Source organism: Gossypium arboreum, chromosome 13 (genome assembly GCF_025698485.1).
Source record: "Gossypium arboreum isolate Shixiya-1 chromosome 13, ASM2569848v2, whole genome shotgun sequence".
In the NCBI taxonomy this organism is placed as follows: domain Eukaryota; kingdom Viridiplantae; phylum Streptophyta; class Magnoliopsida; order Malvales; family Malvaceae; genus Gossypium; species Gossypium arboreum.
In genome coordinates, this window is record NC_069082.1 from 22,817,990 (window position 1) to 22,841,921 (window position 23,932).

Consider the following 23,932-nt stretch of genomic DNA (forward strand, 5'->3'; position numbering starts at 1 on the left):
GTAAGGAGTTTATACTAGTTCTTGAAATTTTAGTTGATCTTGGGTGAGATATCAAGTTATTTTTGTAACCCATGTTGAAATTTTGATTTTGGAATGAGTAAGGTTTTCAGCTATGGTAATTAACAAGGGTGATGGTTGTTGTTTCATGCTAAATCTAGATGAACAATGGTAGTTTGCTTATATCTTGATATTTATGAGTTCCTTTCTCGGTTCTACCTTAAACCCATGAAGTATATTTTTATTTGGTGTTGTTGGAGGTTTCGGTCGTGGTTAGAAAAAAGAAGAAGAAAACTATAGATTTTGAGATTTATGATAGAAATTAATGAGTGAGAGTTGGATAGATATTATGATGTTAAAATTCATGGGATTATAAGCTTGTAAGTTTGATGGTGAAATTTATGCTTTGTGAGGTTAAATGGTTTAAAAGGAGCATTCGGCCATGATGTAAAATTATGATGAAGTGATGTTAAATGCTTTGAATATTGAGTATATATTGTTATAAGTTGAATTTAAGGTTTGTTAAATTGTCTTTGTCATTGCCGAATGTGTGTATAGTTAAAGAAAATTTGTTAAAGTGCTTAGTTAATTGATATTAGGTTAATGATATGTGTATTCGGTCATAAAGGTGTACATGAGGAAATGTTAAATTAATTGTATTAAATTGCTTAATGTGATTAAAAATGCGTATGACCATTTTGTATTTGAGCTAAAAGGAGCTATATGACCTATTAAATTTCTTGTCATATTCGGCCATAAGCTAGCATAATGAGACTTTAATAAGTTAAATTTGTCTGAATTAGCTCAAGAGCTTAGAGGATCAAAGTTGGATAAGGGAAAGGAAAAAGTGATCGAATAGCCGTCGAAATCGTTCGACAACATCCGAGGTAAATCTTTGAGTAATGGAACGTAGTTTATGATTTGATTAAGTTATGACATATAAGCATACCAAATAAACGGTGATATAATGATTCTATTTGAATTATATGTCGAGATAATTAGTTTATACTTATGACGGGTAGCCGAATGTGCATAGAGATCATGTCATAAAGCAAATCAAACCATGCTCTTTGTATGTGGCTATTGAGCCGAAAATGGGAATGGTTGACAAGTGTCTTGTGTTTGAGTTCTAGTGATGAAAATGAAAAATAGATGTGATATGATTTATTGATATATGTGCATGAATATTCGGATGGTAACCGGGCTAAGTCCCGAAGGCATTTGTGCTAGTGACTAATTCCGGGCTAAGTCCCGAAGGCATTTGTGCGAGTTACTATATCCGGGCTAAGTCCCGAAGGCATTTGTGCGAGTTACTATATCCGGGCTAAGTCCCGAAGGCATTTGAGCGAGTAGCTATATCCGGCTAAATCCCGAAGGTACTTGGTTTGGGAATGAGCGATCTTGCTGTAATACTTTCAATTAATACGCTCGTAAAATCCCAACGATGAGGTATGTTTCGTATATGCATTGGAATAGTTGATTCCTTTTAAATAGTATTCGCTCAATCGATTAACAAGCTTCCGGCCTTTAGCCAAGTTGATTCCTTAGGTATGAATATAAAGGTTGGAAATGTGAAGTAGGTATGATTTTGAGAATTTGTGTATATGAAATTATTCGTTTAGTCATATGAATGCTATACTTCAGTTGTGCTTGATTTCATTACTCAAACTTACTAAGCATTAAATGCTTATTCCGTTGCTTTGATTCTCTGTTTTATAGATTTTGCTCGTCACTATCGGACTCGGAGTGTCAAAGTCAAAGTCGCCCACACTATCAAAGCCCTTTTGGTACTCTTTTGGTTGAACCTTGATAATGGCATGTATAGGACGCCCTTTGTTGTTAGTCAAGTACTTTTGGTAATGTATATATTTGGATAGCCATGCGAAAATGGCTTATATATATTTTGAGCATAGCATTATAATCATTTTGTATATTGTTTATTGAGTGGTATGGAAATGCTTGGTAATGATTAGCCATTGGAATGGTTAATCACGATCATTTTGGTGCTTTGTATGACAAATGGCTAGTTGATCCATGGAAAACCATGAAATAGGTAAAGCCTACCTTAAAAATAGACGCTGACAGCAGCAGTGAAGTGAATTTGAAAAATCACTAAAAATAGTATAAATGGAATTAAATAGTGAATAAATTATGTAATTGAACCTTGATGAGTCTATTTTCATATGAAAGTAACGAAACGATCATATGATCCGTATTGTATGAGATGTTTAAGTTTTCGTGAAACAGGGCCAGAACGGTTATTGGATCCCCTGTTCTGACTTTGGAAATTTACCATAAATTAACCAGAAATAATTAGAAGTCATTCTTTATATTTACAGATTCATTTTTGAGTGTAGTTTCATTAGAAATAAACGGCATAAGTATTGAAGCCATGAACAGGGAGATATCTAAGTCGTAATGCATGAAGGTCAGAGTAGTCTAACCCTGTAACAGGGGAGACTTTAACTAATAAACTGTACTAATTGGCCTAACAAAAAATTCTAGAAAACAAATTGTAGATGGATATATGAGTCTGGTTTCAGGGAAAATTTACAGAATCAGTTTTCGAGTTTTGGAACTCGAGATATGATTTTTAAAGTGACTGTGATGCAGTTAACCAGCTTGTCTGGAAATTTTAAAATGAACTGTTTAAATAAATGAAATAAGCCTGTTAACACCTCATGTTCGACTCCGGCAACGGTCTCGGGTACGGGGTGTTACATTCAGTCCACTTGAATGTGGCATATTTGACAACACTAGAAGCATAGGTAAACTAAGGTACTAGGACTCCCAACTGAATTGCTTGAGGTAATTGGATAAGCTTGAAAGTCTTACGATTAAGGTTACTTTTTAAAGATAAATATCATATGTATTCAAAAGAGTTTTGGAGTAGTTGAAGACTGATTTATGAAGACTTTTATGTGATAAATACTTGGGATAATTAATTGGATAAGTTTAGCTTTTAAATAGGATTTTAAAATCTATCAAAACATTATTGATTGACCACTTGAAGACACCTATACATAGGTTGTTTTGTGCCATACATTTAGAGCAGTTTTGGAGTGTCTTTGTTGAAAACTTTGCTATTTTCTTGTGATTATTTTGAAAAAATATTTAAGGTACTCTTTGGAGAGTTTATTGATTTTATCGTGAGGTATTTGGGTTTGTGATTTGTGACAATCAATTTTGGTATTGGGGCTATAATTACTTCTTTGAGTAAGGGTAGATTGAGCTTAAGTCAACAAGTGATTCGAATGATTGTTGAATAAATTCATTCACAGGGCAAGGCTATACAGATGGAAGATTGTTAAGTGATTTAAAGTGCCATCGTTCAAATATCCAGTGTGTGACAACCCGAATTAGGGCCTAATCGGAATAGTGGTTTCGTGACCACAAATCCGAGATAGAAATAATTGTTTTATAAATATTTTGGGGTTTATGATATGATTGCATGATTGTGTGAAAATTTCGTGATGAAATTCTATGCCTAAAGTGTTTAAATTGAAAGTAGGGACTAAATCGAATAAGTTGCAAAATTTGCATACTAGAAATTTTTAGTATGAAATTGTTTTGAAATATTTATTAGGAGGTCTTAAATAGCAATTCTACCAATTTTAAGTTCATGGACAAATTTAGGACATGGAAGGAATTTTGGAAAGTTTAGTAGTAAGGGTATTTTAGTCATTTTGATATTAAATGAAATAAAATGGGAAAAATAACACAAAATAGTCATCTTCCCCATTTAGTTGCTGCGAAACTTCACTCTCTCCATAGCTAGGATTCTTCAACTTTCAAGCTCCATAGTAAGTGATTCTAAGCCCCGTTTTTAATGTTCTTTACGTTTTTGGAATCCCGGAAGCTCGATTAAGCTTATGCTAGTAATAATTTAACCTAGGGTTCATATTTGGAAAAATACCCATAGGTGAAATTTGTGTATTTTGATGTTTTATGATAGAATATGAGGTTTTAAATTGTGTTAAATAATTTGTGCTACTCGGTTTTAAGTGAAAACGAGTAAAATGCGGCATAATCGGTAAAAATACCTAATGTTCATAACTATATGATAGAGTGGGAATTTGATGTTGTTGTAGAAGAGAAAAATGTTCAGCATATCATAAAACATAAGAATAAGGGCTGAAATTAAATTCCGAGCCTAGGGGCAAAATTGTAATTTTGTAAAAGTTAGGGGCAAAATGTAATTTTTCTACAATGTGATTTTGGATTGAAATAAATAGTATGAGTATTAAATGAGCTAAATGTGTTATTATAGATCAAGAAAGGCGCTGAGGCCGACCTCGAGCAGGGAAAGAAAAAGTTTTGGACTAAATTGCAAAATTTCCATATTTTGCACCAAGGTAAGTTGTATGTAAATATTACAATAATTTCATGTACATTCTTATATTTCAGCCTATTATATAAATATACTAGCTGATGTTAAAATATAAATTGACTATGGGAAGAATGGAAATAAATACAGAGAGAGAGATCCGGTTGAACATTGGAGAGATCGAATGAAATAGAGGGCGTAGCTAGGTCACATGTATGATGCTGAGTGCACATCATGTGTACAAGAAAGCTACGAGACACCCTGTAGTAGCTAGGTCACATGCGTGATACGAGATGTATCCCATGTAGACAAGAGAGCTACGTGAAAGATAAATGTAGCTAGGTGCATGCGTGATTCCAAGTGAAGGACACCATGTAGACAAGAGAGCTACGTGAAAGATAAATGTAGCTAGGTCGCATGCGTGATTCCAAGTGAAGGACACCATGTAGACAAGAGAGCTACGAGACAAATCGGCTAGGTCGCATGAGTGGTACTAAGTGTTCCCCATGTGTACAAGAGAGTAGAACTAAATGAAGTATGATGGTGGGGTTGTGTCTTTGAAACCGTTAAATATCGAGGATTGATCCGAATTGTTCAACGGGATGGTTTTGTGGTGACATTGTGGTTTGGACCTACACTTATAGTGAATGAAATGTGGTGAAAATGAATTGTGGCATATACATATATACGATAAAATGAGGTTAGCATAAAGAATGTGTGAAAGAGTGAAATTAGTATTAAAACTGTTTTTAGATGGCAGCAGTGACGTGATTTTGAAAATCACCAAAAATATGAGGAATATAATTAGAGGTTGAATGAGATGTGAAATTAAAGCTTAATGAGTCTACTTTCATATAAAAGAAGCAGGGCAAGCAAAGGAATTCTATATTTTGAGATATTTACAATTGTAACTGACTTGCTCAGGATGAATACGTGATCCCCTGTTTCCACTTTGAAAAATCATTAAAAATTGTACAAAGCAAACTAAGAAATATAGTTTACATGCCTAAATTCCTTATTGAGACTAGTTTTAAATACAACAGACTTCAGGGTTGTTTGAGTTATGTACTGAGAGAAATTCAATTCGTAGTGGACAGAGGTCAGGCCAGTCGAGCTGTGTAACAGGGAAACTTTAACTAATAAACTGTACTAATCTGCTGAACCAAAATTATAAAAAAATTTAGCAAGAAGCTTTATGAGTCTAGATTCAGGAAATTTTACGGATATGAATTTCGAGTTTTGTAACTCGAGTTATGATTTATTTAGTGAATATGACACAGCAGAGACAGCTTAATCGAAGTGGAATAAGTAGTGAAGTTAAAGTAGACATACTTGAATTGTTGTGTAAACATGTTAGATTCTTAAATTAGTATTTACATACTACTTACTAAGCTATAAGCTTACTTGCTTTCTCTCTTTTGTCTTATAGTGTTCTCCGACTTGCTCAGAGTCAAGGATCGTGAAGATCTACCCGCACTATCATACTTTGGGGTATTTGAACTAAATGTTTTGAATTATGGCATGTATAGTAGGCAAAAATTATTTTGTTATGTGTCATATTTGTCTAGATTTAAAATATTAGTTCTGATGCTCGACCGATTACTTTGTACAAGCCATAAAAGTTGGCTAATATTGTTCAAGATATATGTTATACGATGCATTATCAAATGGGATGACATATTTCTATCTTGGTATATGTTATGTTCGGTAATACCTTGTATCTGCTCCGCGTGATAGCGGGTAAGGGTGTTACATTTAGTGGTATCGAGCTATGGTTTAGTCGGTTCTCGGACTAATAAAGTGTGTGTAAAAGTCTAGCTATACATGCCATAAAAATATTGTGATAGTGTGGTGACTCTCGATTATTCTAAACTGTGTTTTATTTTAATATAGTAATGGATCCACGAAGGAACTACGGTGATGATCTTTGCTAATGCGCTTGGCTCCCGCACAAGGGACCGCTACTGTGGAAAGTAGACACGAGACATTGGGACAAGGAGATGAGGCTGGGACGCCTTTCTCCAAATGATGAACAATTGGTATCTTGAATTTATTCGAGCAAATCCAAATGCTCAACCTCCTCCACCCCTCCTATACCTCGGACGATTCTGTCAGAGCTGCTCAAGGTATAAATTTGGTAAGAATGAACAAGCCTCCGGTTGACAAGATTCGAAAACAAGGGGTCAAGAGTTTAGAGCAAAGGTTGATGATGATCTGAGAAAGCGGAATTCGGCTTGAAAATTCTACCGTGTATTTGATGAGCTCTCATGTACACCGAGGAATGCTTAAAGTGTCTTTGTATCACTTTTGAGAGATTGACCTACCACCGGTGGAAGACTTTGGTTGCAGTGGTGCCAAAAGAAAAAGTTACTTGGGATTTCTTCCGGGAAGAATTTAGAAAGAAATACATAAGTCGTTGATTTATTGATCAAAAGCGGAAGGAGTTCCTTGAATTGAAGCAAGGAAAATGTCATCGCAGAGTATGAACGCAATTTGTAAGACTCAGCAAGTATGCCCAGAATGTGTGTCCACCGAGGCCATTATGTGTAGAAGATTTGAAGATGGGCTGAATGAGGACATTAAAGTGTTTGTAGGATTTTGGAGTTGAAAGAATTTGTAGTATTGGTTGATCGAGCTCTTAAAGCCGAAGAATTGAACAAAGAAAGAAGAAAAGTCGCTATTGAGGCTCGAGATGTCGAGAAAAGAGCAGATAAGTAAGCCATTTCAATCTCAACCAAAGAGGTCCAAAGAGACAAACCCTCGAATGCAGTTTCAATTGGGGATTTACAGAGATCGTGGTAGAGCATATTCGGGGTCTAAAGCTCAAGCTACTTGATTGGCAAGTGTGGGTAATGTGCGACCTAGAAAGCCCGAGTGTCGACAATGTGACGAGCAACATTATGGTGAGTGTTGGGGACCGAGCGAGCTTGTTTCAAGTCTTGGTTCTCATGAGCATTTTATTAGAGACTGTCGGAGAAGGTTAAAGAAGAAAGATTTGAGTGTTAGATGAATACCACCGCTAGTAGAGGTAGACCACCGAGAAATCTGGAGGTGGGACTAGTAGTAGAAGCGTGATGAAAGATTTAACGGCAAGATTAGAAGCTAGAGCACCTGCTAGAGCTTATGCTATACGTGTTTCGAGAAGATGCATCATCTCCGATGTCATTCTTGGTACATTTCTCTTTATGATACTATTGTTATTGCATTGATTGATCCGGGTCCACCCATTCCTATATTTGCATGAATTTAGTATCCAATAAAAAGTTGCTGTTGAATTTCTTGAGTTTACGATTAAAGTGTCGAACCCTTAGGCCAATATGTGCTAGTTGACAAGGTTTGCAAGAATTGCCCATTAATGATTCAAGGTCACCGCTTTTCCGCCAACTTGATCTTTGTTACCATTTGGTGAGTTTGACGTTATCTTGGGAATGGGTGGTTAACATTGTATGATGCTAAGGTAGATTGTAAACAAAAGACACTAGAGTTAAAATGTGAAAATGGAGAAATTCAGAGGTTGAAAGCAGACGAATCAAATAAATTGCCTATGGTGATTTCGCACATGTCCGCATGTAAATACATGAGAAAAGGTGTGAAGCTTATCTCGCTTATGTAATGAATGTTGAGATGTCTCAACTGAAATTTGAATCGATACCTATAGTCTGTGAGTTTCGGATGTATTTCGGAGGAATTGCAGGTTGCCTCCAAAGCGAGAGATAGATTTTGCCATTGATTTGTTGCTTGCATCTTGCCGATCTCGATTGCTCCATATAGAATGGCTCATTGAATTAAAAGAATTGAAGGCTCGATTGCAGGAGTTAACGGACAAGGGATTTGTGAGACCGAGTTTCTCTCCACGGGTGCTCTGTATTATTCAGAAGAAGAAGGATGGTTCAATGAGACTTTGCATTGATTACCGTCGACAATAAGGTGACTATAAAGAACAAGTACCCATTGCCGAGGATTGATGATTTATTCGATCGGTTAAAGGGGCCACAGTGTTTTCAAAGATTGATTTGAGGTCCGGTTACTATCATTTGAGAGTTAAGGAGTCGGATGTCGAAAACCGCCTTTAGGACAAGGTATGGACATTATGAGTTTCTGGTGATGCCTTTTGGCTTAACAAATGCTCCAGCCATATTTATGGACTTAATGAATCGGATTTTCCGGCCATATTTGGATAAGTTTGTAGTAGTGTTTATAGATGACATTTTAATTTATTCTCGAGATGAGTTTGAACATGCGAACACTTGAGAACTATATTGCAGATCTTGAGAGAAAAGAAACTGTTTGCCAAGTTTAGTAAAAGTGAGTTCTGGCTTCGTGAAGTCGGATTTTTGGGGCATATAGTCTCAGGTGATGGTATTCGGGTGGATCCAAGCAAGATTTCTGCGATCGTTGATTGGAAACCGCCCAAGAATGTATCTGAGGTTAGAAGCTTTTTAGGCTTGGCCGGGTATTATAGGCGTTTTGTTGAAGGATTTTCGATAATTGCCTCTCCTATGACTAAATTGTTGCAGAAGAATGTTAAGTTTGAATGGACTGATAAATGTCAACGAGTTTTGAAAAGTTGAAAGCACGATTGGTGAAGCACCAATTTTAGTACAGCCCGAGTCAGGAAAGGAGTTCGTAATTTATAGTGATGCATCATTGACAGGCCTTGGATGTGTGTTGATGCAAGAGGGCAAAGTAGTAGCTTATGCTTCGAGGCAGTTAAAACCGCATGAGAAGAACTATCCTACACATGATTTGGGCGGCATTGTTGTTTTTGCCTTGAAGATTTGGCGACATTATTTATACGGTGAAAAATGCGAATTTTCCGATCAGCATTTGAAGTACTTGATGAATCAAAAGGACCTAAATTTGCGACAATGAAGATGGCTTGAATTATTAAAGGATTATGATCTAGTGATTGATTATCATCCGGAAGAGCAAATGTAGTTCTTGACGCCTTGAGCGAAAATTTCTTTTCACTTTGAGAGCCATGAACACGAGGTTAGCATTGTCGATGACGGGTCAATTTTAGCGAGATGAGAGCTAAACCGTTATTTCTCCAGTTGATTTGTGATGCTCAAAAGAATGATAGTGAGTTGCGGATCAAGAGAACTCAATGCGAATCGAGTTATGACTCGATTTTCGAGTTGGACCGGATGACTGTTTGATGTTTGAGACAGAATATGTGTCGAAAAATGATAAATTGATTGAAAATATTACATGAGGCGCACAATGGCTGTTTATCAGTTCACCCCGGTAGCACAAAAATGTATAATGATTTAAAGAAGTCAGTATTGGTGGCGGTATGAAAAGGGACATTTGAATTTGTAACTAAGTGTTTGATCATCAACAAGTAAAAAGTGAACATCAAGTACCTTGAGGATTACTTCAACCCGGTAATGGTGCCCGAGTGGAAATGGGACAAGATTACCATGGATTTTGTAACGGTTTGCCTTTAACTCCTAAAAGAAGGATCTTTGTTTGGGTAGTGGTTGATAGATTAACAAAGTCAGCCCACTTTATACCAGTACGTACCGATTACTCACTTGATAAATTAGCCGAATTATATATTGCTGAAATTGTGAAGTTGCACGGAGTACCTATGTCTATAATATCAGATAGAGATCCAAGATTTACCTCGAGATTTTGGAAAAAGTTACAAGAAGCTTTGGGTACAAAATTGAACTTTAGTACCGCATTTCATCCACAAACAGATGGTCAAACGGAAAGAGTAATCCAGGTACTCGAAGATATGCTTAGATCTTTGTGTTTTAGAATTTGGAGGTAGTTGGGAGAAATATCTATCTTTGATTGAGTTTGCCTACAATAACGCTTATCAATCAAGTATACAAATGGCACCGTCTGAAGCCTTATATGGTCGTAAGTGTCGACTCCTTTATATTGGACCGAGCTTAGTGAGAAAGCAGATTCACGGAGTTGATCTAGTTAAAGAAACCAAGAGAAAATAAAAGTAATTGGGATTGCTTGAAAGTCGCTTGGATCGACAAAAGTCATATCTGATTTAAAAAGAAAAGAGATTGAATTTCAAGTGGGTGATAAAGTGTTCTTGAAGGTGTCACCATGGAAAAAGATTCTGAGATTTAGTCGAAAAGGCAAGTTGAGTCCGCGTTTTATTGGGCCATACGAGATTACCGAGAGAATTGGACCGATGGCATATCGGTTGGCCTTTACGCGAGAGTTAGAAAAGATTCATAACGTGTTTCATGTATCAATGTTGCGACGTTATCGTTCGATCCTTCACATGTGATTTCCCAATGAAATTGAGATTCGATCGGATATGACCTATGAGGAGGAACCAATAAAGATTTTGGCTCGAGAAGTTAAGCAGGTTAAGAAACAAAAGTATAGCCTTAGTGAAAGTATTGTGGCACGGACATGGGATAGAAGAGGCTACGTGGGAACCCGAGGAAGCTATGAGGAAATAGTACCCAAACCTCTTTCTAGGTAAGATTTTCGGGACGAAAATCTCTAAAGGGGGAGAATTGTGACAACCCGAATTAGGGCCTAATCGGAATAGTGGTTTCGTGACCACAAATCCGAGATAGAAATAATTGTTTTATAAATATTTTGGGGTTTATGATATGATTGCATGATTGTGTGAAAATTTCGTGATGAAATTCTATGCCTAAAGTGTTTAAATTGAAAGTAGGGACTAAATCGAATAAGTTGCAAAATTTGCATACTAGAAATTTTAGTATGAAATTGTTTTGAAATATTTATTAGGAGGTCTTAAATAGCAATTCTACCAATTTTAAGTTCATGGACAAATTTAGGACATGGAAGGAATTTTGGAAAGTTTAGTAGTAAGGGTATTTTAGTCATTTTGATATTAAATGAAATAAAATGGGAAAAATAACACAAAATAGTCATCTTCCCATTTAGTTGCTGCGAAACTTCACTCTCTCCATAGCTAGGATTCTTCAACTTTCAAGCTCCATAGTAAGTGATTCTAAGCCCGCTTTTAATGTTCTTTACGTTTTGGAATCCGGAAGCTCGATTAAGCTTATGCTAGTAATAATTTAACCTAGGGTTCATATTTGGAAAAATACCCATAGGTGAAATTTGTGTATTTTGATGTTTTATGATAGAATATGAGGTTTTAAATTGTGTTAAATAATTTGTGCTACTCGGTTTTAAGTGAAAGCGAGTAAAAGCAGCATAATCGGTAAAAATACCTAATGTTCATAACTATATGATAGAGTGGGAATTTGATGTTGTTGTAGAAGAGAAAATGTTCAGCATATCATAAAACATAAGAATAAGGGCTGAAATTAAATTCCGAGCCTAGGGGCAAAATTGTAATTTTGTAAAAGTTAGGGGCAAAATGTAATTTTTCTACAATGTGATTTTGGATTGAAATAAATAGTATGAGTATTAAATGAGCTAAATGTGTTATTATAGATCAAGAAAGGCGCTGAGGCCGACCTCGAGCGGGAAAGAAAAAGTTTTGGACTAAATTGCAAAATTTCCATATTTTGCACCAAGGTAAGTTGTATGTAAATATTACAATAATTTCATGTACATTCTTATATTTCAGCCTATTATATAAATATACTAGCTGATGTTAAAATATAAATTGACTATGGGAAGAATGGAAATAAATACAGAGAGAGAGATCCGGTTGAACATTCTGAGAGATCGAATGAAATAGAGGGCGTAGCTAGGTCACATGTATGATGCTGAGTGCACATCATGTGTACAAGAAAGCTACGAGACACCCTGTAGTAGCTAGGTCACATGCGTGATACGAGATGTATCCCATGTAGACAAGAGAGCTACGTGAAAGATAAATGTAGCTAGGTCGCATGCGTGATTCCAAGTGAAGGACACCATGTAGACAAGAGAGCTACGTGAAAGATAAATGTAGCTAGGTCGCATGCGTGATTCCAAGTGAAGGACACCATGTAGACAAGAGAGCTACGAGACAAATCGGCTAGGTCGCATGAGTGGTACTAAGTGTTCCCCATGTGTACAAGAGAGCGAACTAAATGAAGTATGATGGTGGGGTTGTGTCAAACCGTTAAATATCGAGGATTGATCCGAATTGTTCAACGGGATGGTTTTGTGGTGACATTGTGGTTTGGACCTACACTTATAGTGAATGAAATGTGGTGAAAATGAATTGTGGCATATACATATATACGATAAAATGAGGTTAGCATAAAGAATGTGTGAAAGAGTGAAATTAGTATTAAAACTGTTTTAGATGGCAGCAGTGACGTGATTTTGAAAAATCACCAAAAATAGGAGGAATATAATTAGAGGTTGAATGAGATGTGAAATTAAAGCTTAATGAGTCTACTTTCATATAAAAGAAGCAGGGCAAGCAAAGGAATTCTATATTTTGAGATATTTACAATTGTAACTGACTTGCTCAGGATGAATACGTGATCCCTGTTTCCACTTTGAAAAATCATTAAAATTGTACAAAGCAAACTAAGAAATATAGTTTACATGCCTAAATTCCTTATTGAGACTAGTTTTAAATACAACAGACTTCAGGGTTGTTTGAGTTATGTACTGAGAGAAATTCAATTCGTAGTGGACAGAGGTCAGGCCAGTCGAGCTGTGTAACAGGGAAACTTTAACTAATAAACTGTACTAATCTGCTGAACCAAAATTATAAAAAAATTTAGCAAGAAGCTTTATGAGTCTAGATTCAGGAAATTTTACGGATATGAATTTCGAGTTTTGTAACTCGAGTTATGATTTATTTAGTGAATATGACACAGCAGAGACAGCTTAATCGAAGTGGAATAAGTAGTGAAGTTAAAGTAGACATACTTGAATTGTTGTGTAAACATGTTAGATTCTTAAATTAGTATTTACATACTACTTACTAAGCTATAAGCTTACTTCGTTTTCTCTCTTTTGTCTTATAGTGTTCTCCAGCTTGCTCAGGAGTCAAGGATCGTGAAGATCTACCCGCACTATCATACTTTGGGGTATTTGAACTAAATGTTTTGAATTATGGCATGTATAGTAGGCAAAAATTATTTTGTTATGTGTCATATTTGTCTAGATTTAAAATATTAGTTACAGTACTCGACCAGTTACTTTGTACAAGCCATAAAAGTTGGCTAATATTGTTCAAGATATATGTTATACGATGCATTATCAAATGGGATGACATATTTCTATCTTGGTATATGTTATGTTCTGGTAATACCTTGTATCTGTTTCGATTTGATAGCGGGTAAGGGTGTTACAGTGATTCTTTCTTGGTTAATATGATCAAGTCCCAAATGTCAAAGGTAAGCCTTAATAGACTGAGAAGTTTTAAGTCTTTTATTAGAAATTTCAGTCTTAAGCAGTGTGTACATTTTTTGTTTGATAAAATAAAGATTATTTGACATCCATACATTACAGATAAGTTTGAAATTTCCAAATATTGCAATATTATTAGTAAAAGTCATGATCAAGGCATCTTTATATGCAAGAAATTGAAATCAAGTTTCTTTTGAAACTTAGTACATAGAAAACGTCTTTCAAAATAATCTTCCTAAAATTATCAAAATAAAGATGTACATCTCTCATTGCTTCAGCTGCCACAGTTGTCCCATTTTTGGTCTGCAACAATGGGCTCTTATCTCCAAGATCTTTTGTCTCCTCGAACCCCTGTAAAGAAACACATTTGTGATTAGTGGTTTCCAAATAAATGACCAAGTGATATATTGACTCTTCCACTAAAAAAGCTTCTATCATAAAGTGTTCTACACCTTTGTTTTTTGTGGCTAGGTATTCCTTCCACTATTTATAGTTCGCCTTAAAGTGTCATTTCTTACTGCAGATGGTGCATTTACACTTAGATAAGTCGTTAGGCTTCCTAGTTCTCTTCATTTCCACTTGTGATGGTGGCCCAAGGACCTTGGCCTTGCCTTTTTTAGTACGCTTTACCTTCCCTTTTGAGGAATATGTGACAACAATGTTTTATTCTACTCTTCGGACTGACTAACCACCATTCAGCATTAGCACATAGGATTGTAACCTTCAAGAGTTGTGTAAGCGTCGTGGTCTTGTTCCAAGGTTATATGTGGTCCGAAAGCTTGCAAAATCCTTGTACAAGCTTTTGAAAACCATCTCAATCTGAGTGTTCTGGTCCAAATTAGCGTCATTATTCATGACCTTAGCAAAGTATCCCATAAGAGTAATCATATGGTTTTTTACTGGAGTGTCCAACTTTTGTTAGGCATTCACTAAACTAGTAATAGCCGACAGTCAAGCCAAAGTAGCTTAGCCTCTGAACTCTAGTTTGTCTAGAATCACTTTGGCAGTCTTATAACTCTGTCTAGTTGTTTATAAAGGGTACTGGTCATGATTTCTAGCATATAACAACGAGCTATCACATTAGACTCCTCCCAATGTTTCCTAGCCTCAACTTGAATGGCCTGAGGGCACTTATTACCAAGAACTGTTTTAAGTTTCTCACAGCTTAGGACAATCATCAAGTTTCTTTTCCATTTCTTATAATTATTCAGTAACTATATTTAATAGAGGAGTAGGAGTCATTTTCAAATTTAAATTAAAACATTCATTAATTAATATCTTTGTAAGTAAATATTTGAAAGTGTTTTGCAAAATTATTGATCGCCTTTAAATGTGTTATCGTTTAGAGTAAACCGTGCAAATAAAAATATAAATATTTAAGTGCGGTATCTGCAAGCATACAAGTCAATTTGTAATATAGTATTGTGTTACAACAGAACACCGGTAAGTATTCCGAGGATCGTACCCAAGGAATTGCAAATTGGAGAAATTATTATTAAATTAATTACAGAAAATAATTATTAATCCAATCAAGTCACGAATTATTAGTGTTAATCCAAAAAAAATATTGAGTAAACTAATTAAATTAATAAACCTAAATTAACCTAATGGAATTTCTTATTCCTAGTGTCAAAAATGCAAGTCTTTAGCCTATGATCAATTCAAACCCTAATTAATAAACAGAAGATTAACTAATTTTAGAAGTAAGGTTTTAATATGACTTAGCTATTAATTAACTAGTATTACCCTCTGACCTCTTCTAATTAATTAATCGACAGATACTCGCTTATCTCCAAACCTCACTTTCTACATCGAGATAAATTATGATTTGCTCGACAAACTTGTCTCCTGACCTCGTTTAACCTTCGATTACTTCCTAGAGTTGTTAAGCTTAGGGTTTAAGACCACATAATTTATATCAACTAAATACATTACGAACCCTTATTCTTTTGTTAATTAATCGACTTAAGTAATTAATTAGTTTAGTAAACGAATAATGCAAGATATGAATAAAGCGCGAGAAATTATTATAATATTCATACAATCATCAGTTGATCAGATTAACGGAATATAAATAAAATAATAAAATAAAATTGTTGAGAGAATGCTTATTGATAATATAATGAAGTGTGGTTTCAGAGCAATCTCCACTTACAATTGCCTTTACATTGGAATAGGATCTTCTGACTAAGAAAACATAAAAGAAAAGAAAACTAAAAGCTGAATAAAATTGTCTCCGTCTAAACCTATAAACTAAGTTGTGTACAAGAGTCTCTTATTTATAGAATAAAATGTGTACACTTTATGCCCAATATGCCTCCGATACTAAAAAATGCTCGATATCAAACGAAATCTTAAAATCTTGTTAAACACAATCGTTGGCATCATTATTTCTTATGACCTAGGTTTAGGCCTATGCCGGCCTAACAGGTTACTAACATTCAAAAATGTGTCAAAAATACATATTTTATTAACTTTTACTACTTAGCTACTAACTACTAAAAATGTAATAATTAATTATAAAATGCCTAAAAAACAAGCTCCTTAGGTGCGAAAATATCCCAAAAATAACTACTACATTTGACATCAGGTTTCATATGTTACGCATTAAGATGATGCATGTGTCTTATAGTAATCTTTGAAAAACTTGTAAGTCATTACAACGAAAATTCCTACAACCATTGAATCAAGCCATTATGGAGTGATCATGATCAACTAGTAAGAACATGAATTTCCATCCAATTAGTACATGAACCTAATTCTTTAGGCATTCACATGTACTAATAATCATGGAATGTTTGTCCACCACTCTAACTTAAGTAGAGCTTCGTGGAAAGTTATTTAACTAGAAGATCTTGAGTGTATAACCATAAACTTAACACCTATTGTATCATGCACCACAAATGAGTCATCACGGGATAATCTCATCGAGTAACATGCTGTGACTAGTAGTGCTCTTTGAAGACAAAACTTCTTGTTATATCACACAATAATACGTACCTCAGAGTTCGATCCAACTATCACACGATTACAAAAAAATTCTACGTACTTTCAGGAAATCTCCTGAGTGAGGTCCACATGACAATCCTATTATAAGGTAGTTAAATTGTCATGCCATCACAAGAGACAATTGATGAAGGTCGTAGGTTTTGTTTAGGGACCTTGATGGTCGTGAAACTAACTAATAATTTGACTTAAGGCAAGCGCACCTATCGAACAGTAGTATAGCTTATAGCAAGACCAGAATGTCGAACCTACAGGAACTAAAAGTACTAGTATTAACCTTCTTTTTATTATCTAGCCTAAAAATAAGGGGATTTGCTTTATCTAAACTAATTAACTAAACTAAGAATGCACAGGAAGTAAATTGGGGAAATACTTTTGGGAAAACTGATTGATTTAGACAATACTCAAGGAAGAATCCATCTAGACTTCACTTGTTATTTGACTCTGAACTAGACGATTTATTCACTTGACTCGATCCGTAGAAATCCCTAATTTATATTATTACCTCTCTCGAGACTAACAACGTCTAACCCTAGGTTGATTAATTAAAATCTCTTTCTAATTAAAACCCCTAGTGTTGCATTAACTCGATCTATGGATTCCCATATTAGGTTTGACCTAATTCGGTAGATTTATGTCGTCCTATGTCTAGGGGTGCAATCAACTCTACTTAATTATGCTAGATCTACTCTTAGACAGGGACATTTGCTCCTCTGAATAGGCACATCAATACTTGAATCAATATCTTGGAATATTAAAGCAAGAATTAAGAACACATAATTAAGAACAAATCAAGTATTTATCATATAATTCGAAAAATAGTAACAAGATCCGTCTTAGGTTTCATCCCCCTAGGGTATTTAAGGAATTTAGTTCATATGTGTAAAAGAAAACATCTCAGAAGAATAGTAATACAAAACATAAAAAAACCCAAAAACCCCTAAAGGAAATTGAAGGGAGATCTTCAGTCTTGAAGGAGAATCCGGCTTCTGAGATGGATCAATCGACTTTCTTCGAGTAATTCCTTGCCTCCCACTCTGTGTGTTCGCCTCTAGGTGCCTCCTCCCCTTAGGTATTCTTCTAGGGTGTTTATATAGACTTTAGAATGCTTCAAAACCCTAAAAATTAGCCTTTTTCGAATAGAACTAGACTTGGGCTTGATAATTACACGCCCGTGTGGAGTGGCTTAGGTCGTGTTAAAGTCTGCTAAATAGACACGAGCGTGTGGTCTACCCGCATGAGGAAGTCTAGGTTGTGTTGATTTCCCACGTTGACTTATTTTCTCCGTTTTTGGCCCGTTTCTCACTCTTTTTACTCTCCTATGCTCACCTAAGTATAAAACATGAAATTAAAGGATTAGGAGCATCAAATTCCACAAATCTAATGATAATTCATCCAAAAATGTGCTATGCATGGGATAAAAATATAATTAATTCAAAAATGTACTAAGCATGGGATAAAAATATGTATAAATTACGACTTACCAAATACCCCCACACTTAAACGTTTGCTTGTCCTCAAGCAAAATCCTCAATTTACAATTAAGAATTCATTTTTCTCAACTTATGATTCCTATCAATAATATCTCAAAATAATCCATAAGTAATCATACATTGAGAATTCAACTAGAAGAACATCAACGCTTCAAACATTCCAAGTTGAGCATTTTATCACGAAAACATAGGTGTCTCCCCTCATCTAAGTAATCAGCTTTGATTCAAAATATTACAGAGTTTAACATCCTCACTAAAGATTCACTCAAATCACTCGAGTTGTTTAAGGACAACAAATTTAGCACTCAACAATTAATATGAAAAGTTATTACCATAGGTTTGTCTGAAAATCAAATCTCCACCACTATATATTGAGATGATACATCAATCAAAAGGTCTTTAGAGGGTTGTAACGTGGCTTGGTTAGGGGGTATGGTCACAACCTTGAAGAGAAGGTTAGAATCAAGATTGAATTGAAAGATTACCTAACTAGAAAAATACTAAAACTGACAAATCACATTCCTAATTAGATGATCCTAGAATTGAGCTTTTCTTCATGGATAACATCGTTTTCATCCAAGCATTACATAATTTCGTAATATGCTGACGACAAACCTCAATTGCAGCAACTTTGTTTGTTTGTTTTTTTTAAAGAACAAATCAAGTAACATAGAACTTTGCTAACTATTAAAAATAAAACATAGCTAAGCAATTTATTGAAATCAAATCTCGAAAAAAATAGGGATCAAATTAATTGAGGGGATTTCAACAAAAATGGGTTATGGCTTAATATTGATGGTAAATCAATGAATGGGTTGTTAGACTCAAGGGGGTTCACTAAGGGTTAATTATGAAGGTAGAATTTTATGGAATGAGTGGGTTAAACCTAAGTGCCTATATCATCTCGACATATCAAATCAATGGTGTGGTCTTGACATGCATAATCGAAGCAAGTTCTAGAATAACAAATTAATATTGATGCACTCATAGCAACAGTAAAAGTGAGCATGAAAGAAATAATATAAGCTGTAAACGCTCAAGATCTCACAAAAATTATGACTATTTTATGTTAATCCTGTGAATTTCAACTTCAAGATAATACCTAAACTTGGGGAAATAACTTAAAAATTTTTAATACTAAAAAATCATCTTATCATGCTTGATTCTCTAATTACTTAAAGTTTAAACAATCAATGCATAAATGCCTATGTTTTAATTCAAGACATATCAATAAAAATCATAAAATAACTAAAATTCATTCTAATAGTGATAGGAGTGAGTCACGTGAGAATAAGACAAAATTCAGGGATTTTTTGATAATGATATAAATAACCTTCCACACTTAAGATGTACATTGTCCTCAATGTACAAAGATAGATTTACTGAAAAATATGGATATAAGATCATAAGATAGGGAGAGAAGTGACTGAATGTTAAATGGAATCCTTGAATTGGAGTCATGGAAAGTAATCGGCTAAGGCAAGGGTGAGATTGGTGGAGGATACTCCAGTGGTGGTAGAGGTTGTTAGTCCACAAGTGCTGTGCCAAAAGAATATTATAACTGGTGGCAGCTATGGTCGTGGTCGAGCAGGGCATGGCAGTCGTAGAAGACCTTTTTCCAGTGGAGTTGGAAATTCCTAAGTAATAGTGAGCTTTGGAGTTCTTCATAACTGCGATAGAATTAATAACTCTTTAGAAAATATAAAGTAGCATAATTACTCGTAAAGAAATGGCTGAAAACATAAATTGCTTAATATAAATTATAAAACCTAAAGATGAAGTAAAAATAGTATTAAAGAGAAATAAAATAAAAAGTAATTTAAAAAGATAAATAAAGATAAAAGGAAAAAATAAAAATAATAAATAAAAGTCTTCAAAAATCCTCATCGCCAGATGGTTTACGAGGTAGGGGTGGCAAGGAGATATGAGGGTGCTGATAAATCTGATGGAGGAGAGAGGGTGGATTTTGGGTTGATAGTTAGAGCTTAGGTGGCGACGGCAGTGGAGAGAGCGGCGGCTAGGGTTAGGGTATTGGGGAAGGGGATGATGAATAGTGGGGGTTTATATAGATATTGGAGCACACGGGCGTGCCTTATTTTAGCCCGTGTGTTTCGTGGTTTTCAAATTTGGGTGCGTCTGGAATTCAGCCCACGACCTTGTTCTTTGGGCATATTGGTGCACACGGCCGTGTCCTGCTTCGTTTGCTTCTTCCACGCCCATGTATATATGTGCATGCCCGTGTTATTTTGACAGTTTCAACCGTGGGTTATGGACACGGGCGTGTTGCACGCCCTTGTTGATTTGGCAGGATTGCACACGGCCATGTCGCACGGTCGTGGCAATGTATCGAATCTTGTGTTTTGGGGAAAATTTTGTTCTGTTTTCACACAGCCGTGTTGTCGCCTGTGGTATGAGCATGGCCTAAGGCATGCCCGTGTGCCTGACTGTGTGGATTTGGAAAACTTGTGTTCAAGGACTTAGTTAATGATTTAGATGTTAAAAACTAAAATTTAAAGAAATCAACACCGTTAATGCTCGGGTTGCCTCCCAAGAAGCGCTTATTTATAGTCTAAGCTCGACTTACCTTGATTTCATATTGTCATGGTGGTTCAAGGAGTTGAAACTCCTCTTTTCTGCTATCATTCTTTACAAAATAAGGTTTAAGTCAGTACTATTTACCTTGAAAGTGCCGACTTTGGGATGTGTTACCTCGACTGTACCTACGGGAAAATATTCAGTACCGTAAAAGGGATTGCTCCATTAGGTTCAGAAGTGGTAATACGAGGTTCTGCTGCATCTAATAGTACTTTGTCTCCAACCTTAAGTTGATTTGATAAAACATTGAGTCCGTCATGGTGTGGTTTTGGTTTATTGTGTGTTCTTGATTTTTGTGTCTGCCATTCATCTAGTTCCTCGATCTGTAGCCTTTGTCTTCATAAATGGGTCCTTTGTTGTTACTTGAACATGGCTCATGTATTCTCTTCGAACGTATTTCCTGCAAAGAAGGTTGCACCACATGAGCAGTATTAGTAGCATGATTTATACAACCACCCTCAATATTTGATGTGTTACTCGAATTACGAGCTTGAAGAGTGATTGTTTCATCACCCACACGAAGTGTAAGTTCACCTGTACCAACATCAATAATAGTTTTAGCAGTTTCTAAAAAGGGCCTTCCTAAAATCAAAGGTACGTCACTATCCTCTTCCTTGTCTAGAACAAAAAAATCAATTGGGAATATAAATTTATCAATTTTGACAAGTACGTCTTCAATGATACCCCTAGGAAATCTAATGGTTTTATCTGCAAACTGAATGCTCATCCTAGTTTGTTTGGGTTTCCCAAGACCTAGTTGTTTAAACATTTTATAGGGCATGACGTTAATGCTCGCCCCTAAATCAGCCAAAGCATCGTTAACATCTAAACTACCAATTAAACAAGGAATTGTAAAACTCCCTGGATCTTCCAATTTGTTAGGTAGCTTATTCTGTAGAATGGCTGAGCAAACCGCGTTCAATTCCACATGCAATGCCTCATCCAACTTCTACTTATTTGCTAAAAGCTCCTTTAAAAATTTAACTGCGTTCGGCATCTGCGAAAGAGCTTCAATAAATGGTAAGTTAATATGTAATTTCTTTAATAATTTAAGGAATTTACTAAATTGTTTGTCCGTGTGGTCTTTCCTTGTCGCACTTAGATATGGCACACGAGGTTTATATTCTCTACTTACCGATTTTTGTTCACTGTGGTCCACCTCATCCTTACCTTTACTTACCACAAGTCCTTGCCATGATTCTAGTTTAAGTTAAACTAACCATTCTTCATCTCGAACGATAATTGCATTAAGCTGCTCCCTTGGGTTAGTTTCAGTATTACTCGGCAAACTACCTTATGGTCGGTTAAAAATCAATTTAGCAAGCTATCCTATTTGAGTTTCGAGCCATTGGATCGAAGCTTGTTGATTCTTATGTGCTATTTTAGTATTCTGAAAATGAGTTTCTGACACCGAGATGAATTTTGTTAGCATCTCCTCAAGGTTTGGCTTCTTTTCCTGCTGGTAAGGTGGTTGTTGAAAACCTGGGGGATGTTGTGGCCTTTTATTTCCTTGGTCACCCCATGAGAAGTTGGGATGGTTCTTCCAACCTGCATTATAAGCGTTACTGTATGGGTTATTTTGAGGTCTTGAATTATTATTACCCATATATTGAACTTGTTCCTCCTCGGTGCTAGGGTTGAAGGATTGATATTTTATGTGTACTCCTCCTCCATTTGAATCACACCTCATAACTAGATGTACCTGTGTAGAACCATACAAACCATCAATCTTTTTATTTAATAGTTCTACCTAGTTAGATAGCACAGTAACAGCGTCAAGGTTGAAAACACCGCTGCTTTTGTCGGCTTTGTTCTCATGACTTGCCATTGATAGTTATTCTGTGACATCTCTTCAATAAATTCATAAGCCTCTTTAGGTGTTTTGTTGTTTATAGTTCTACCAGTAGCTACATCGATGAGTTGTCTTGTTGAGGGGTTCACACCGTTGTAAAAAGTCTGAACTTGCAGCCGTAAAGGTAACCCATGGTGAGGGCACCTTCTTAATAGGTCCTTGTATCTCTCCCATGCATCATACAGGGTTTCTATATCCATCTGCACAAAAGAAGAGATATCATTCCTTAGTTTAGCCATTTTAGCCGGTGAAAAATATTTTAGTAAAACTTTTTCAGTCATTTGTTCCCAAGTTGTGATTGACCCTCGTGGTAATGAGTTCAACCATTGTTTAGCTTTGTTCCTCAATGAGAATCGAAACAACCGAAGGCGTATGGCATCTTCAGAAACGCCATTGATCTTAAAAGTGTCACAGAACTCTAGAAAATTCATCAAATGAGTGTTTGGATCCTCGTCTTGCAAACCATCAAACTGAACAAATTGTTGTATCATTTGAATCGTGGTAGGTTTCAGTTCAAAATTATTTGCAGCAATAGCAGGTCTAACTATACTCGATTCAGCTCCTGTTAAAGTAGGTTTAGCATAATCATACATAGTACGAGGAGCAGGATTCTGATTTATTGGATCTACAGCAACCACAGGAGGTAGCTAATTTCCTCTTGCCCTTCCTCTATGTATCGTAGGCTTTGCCTTATTTCTCTTCTGTTTCTGCGAGCTGTGCTTTTGATCTCACTATTAAAAAGTAGAGGTCCTGATGGGTTTCTTCTAGTCATAAACTATAAAAACCTACCAAAAGCAAATAAAAGAAAATTTTAATAATTTAAGCAAAAATAAATGGCTAAAGTAATAAAAATTAAGTGTTCCCAATATCTTGTTCCTCGGCAATGGCGCCAAAAACTTGATGGTCGTGAAACTAACTAATAATTAGACTTAAGGTAAGAGCACCTATTGAACAGTAGTATAGCTTATAGCAAGACCGGAATGTCGAACCCACAGGAACTAAAAATACTAGTATTAACCTTCTTTTTATTATCTAGACTAAAAATAAGGGGATTTGCTTTATCTAAACTAATTAACTAAACTAAGAATGCACAAGAAGTAAATTGGGGAAATACTTTTGGAAAAACTGATTGATTTAGACAATACCCAAGGAAGAATCCACCTAGACTTCACTTGTTATTTGACTCTAAACTAGACGATTTATTCACTTAACTCGATCCGTAGAAATCCCTAATTTATATTATTATCTCTCTCGAGACTAACAATGTCTATCCCTAGGTTGATTAATTGAAATCTCTTTCTAATTAAAACACCTAGTGTTGCATTAACTTGATCTATGGATTCCCTTATTAGGTTTGACCCTAATCCGATAGATTTATGTCAC

At 35.6% G+C, this 23,932-nt stretch overlaps 1 non-coding gene across 1 annotated transcript; it reads left to right on the forward strand.

Moving 5' to 3' along the window:
• Positions 1-22,675: 22,675 nt before the first annotated feature.
• Positions 22,676-22,782, forward strand: LOC128287543 (small nucleolar RNA R71). The gene has a single exon (XR_008278243.1). It is a non-coding gene; the product is annotated as a small nucleolar RNA R71 (small nucleolar RNA).
• Positions 22,783-23,932: the final 1,150 nt, after the last annotated feature.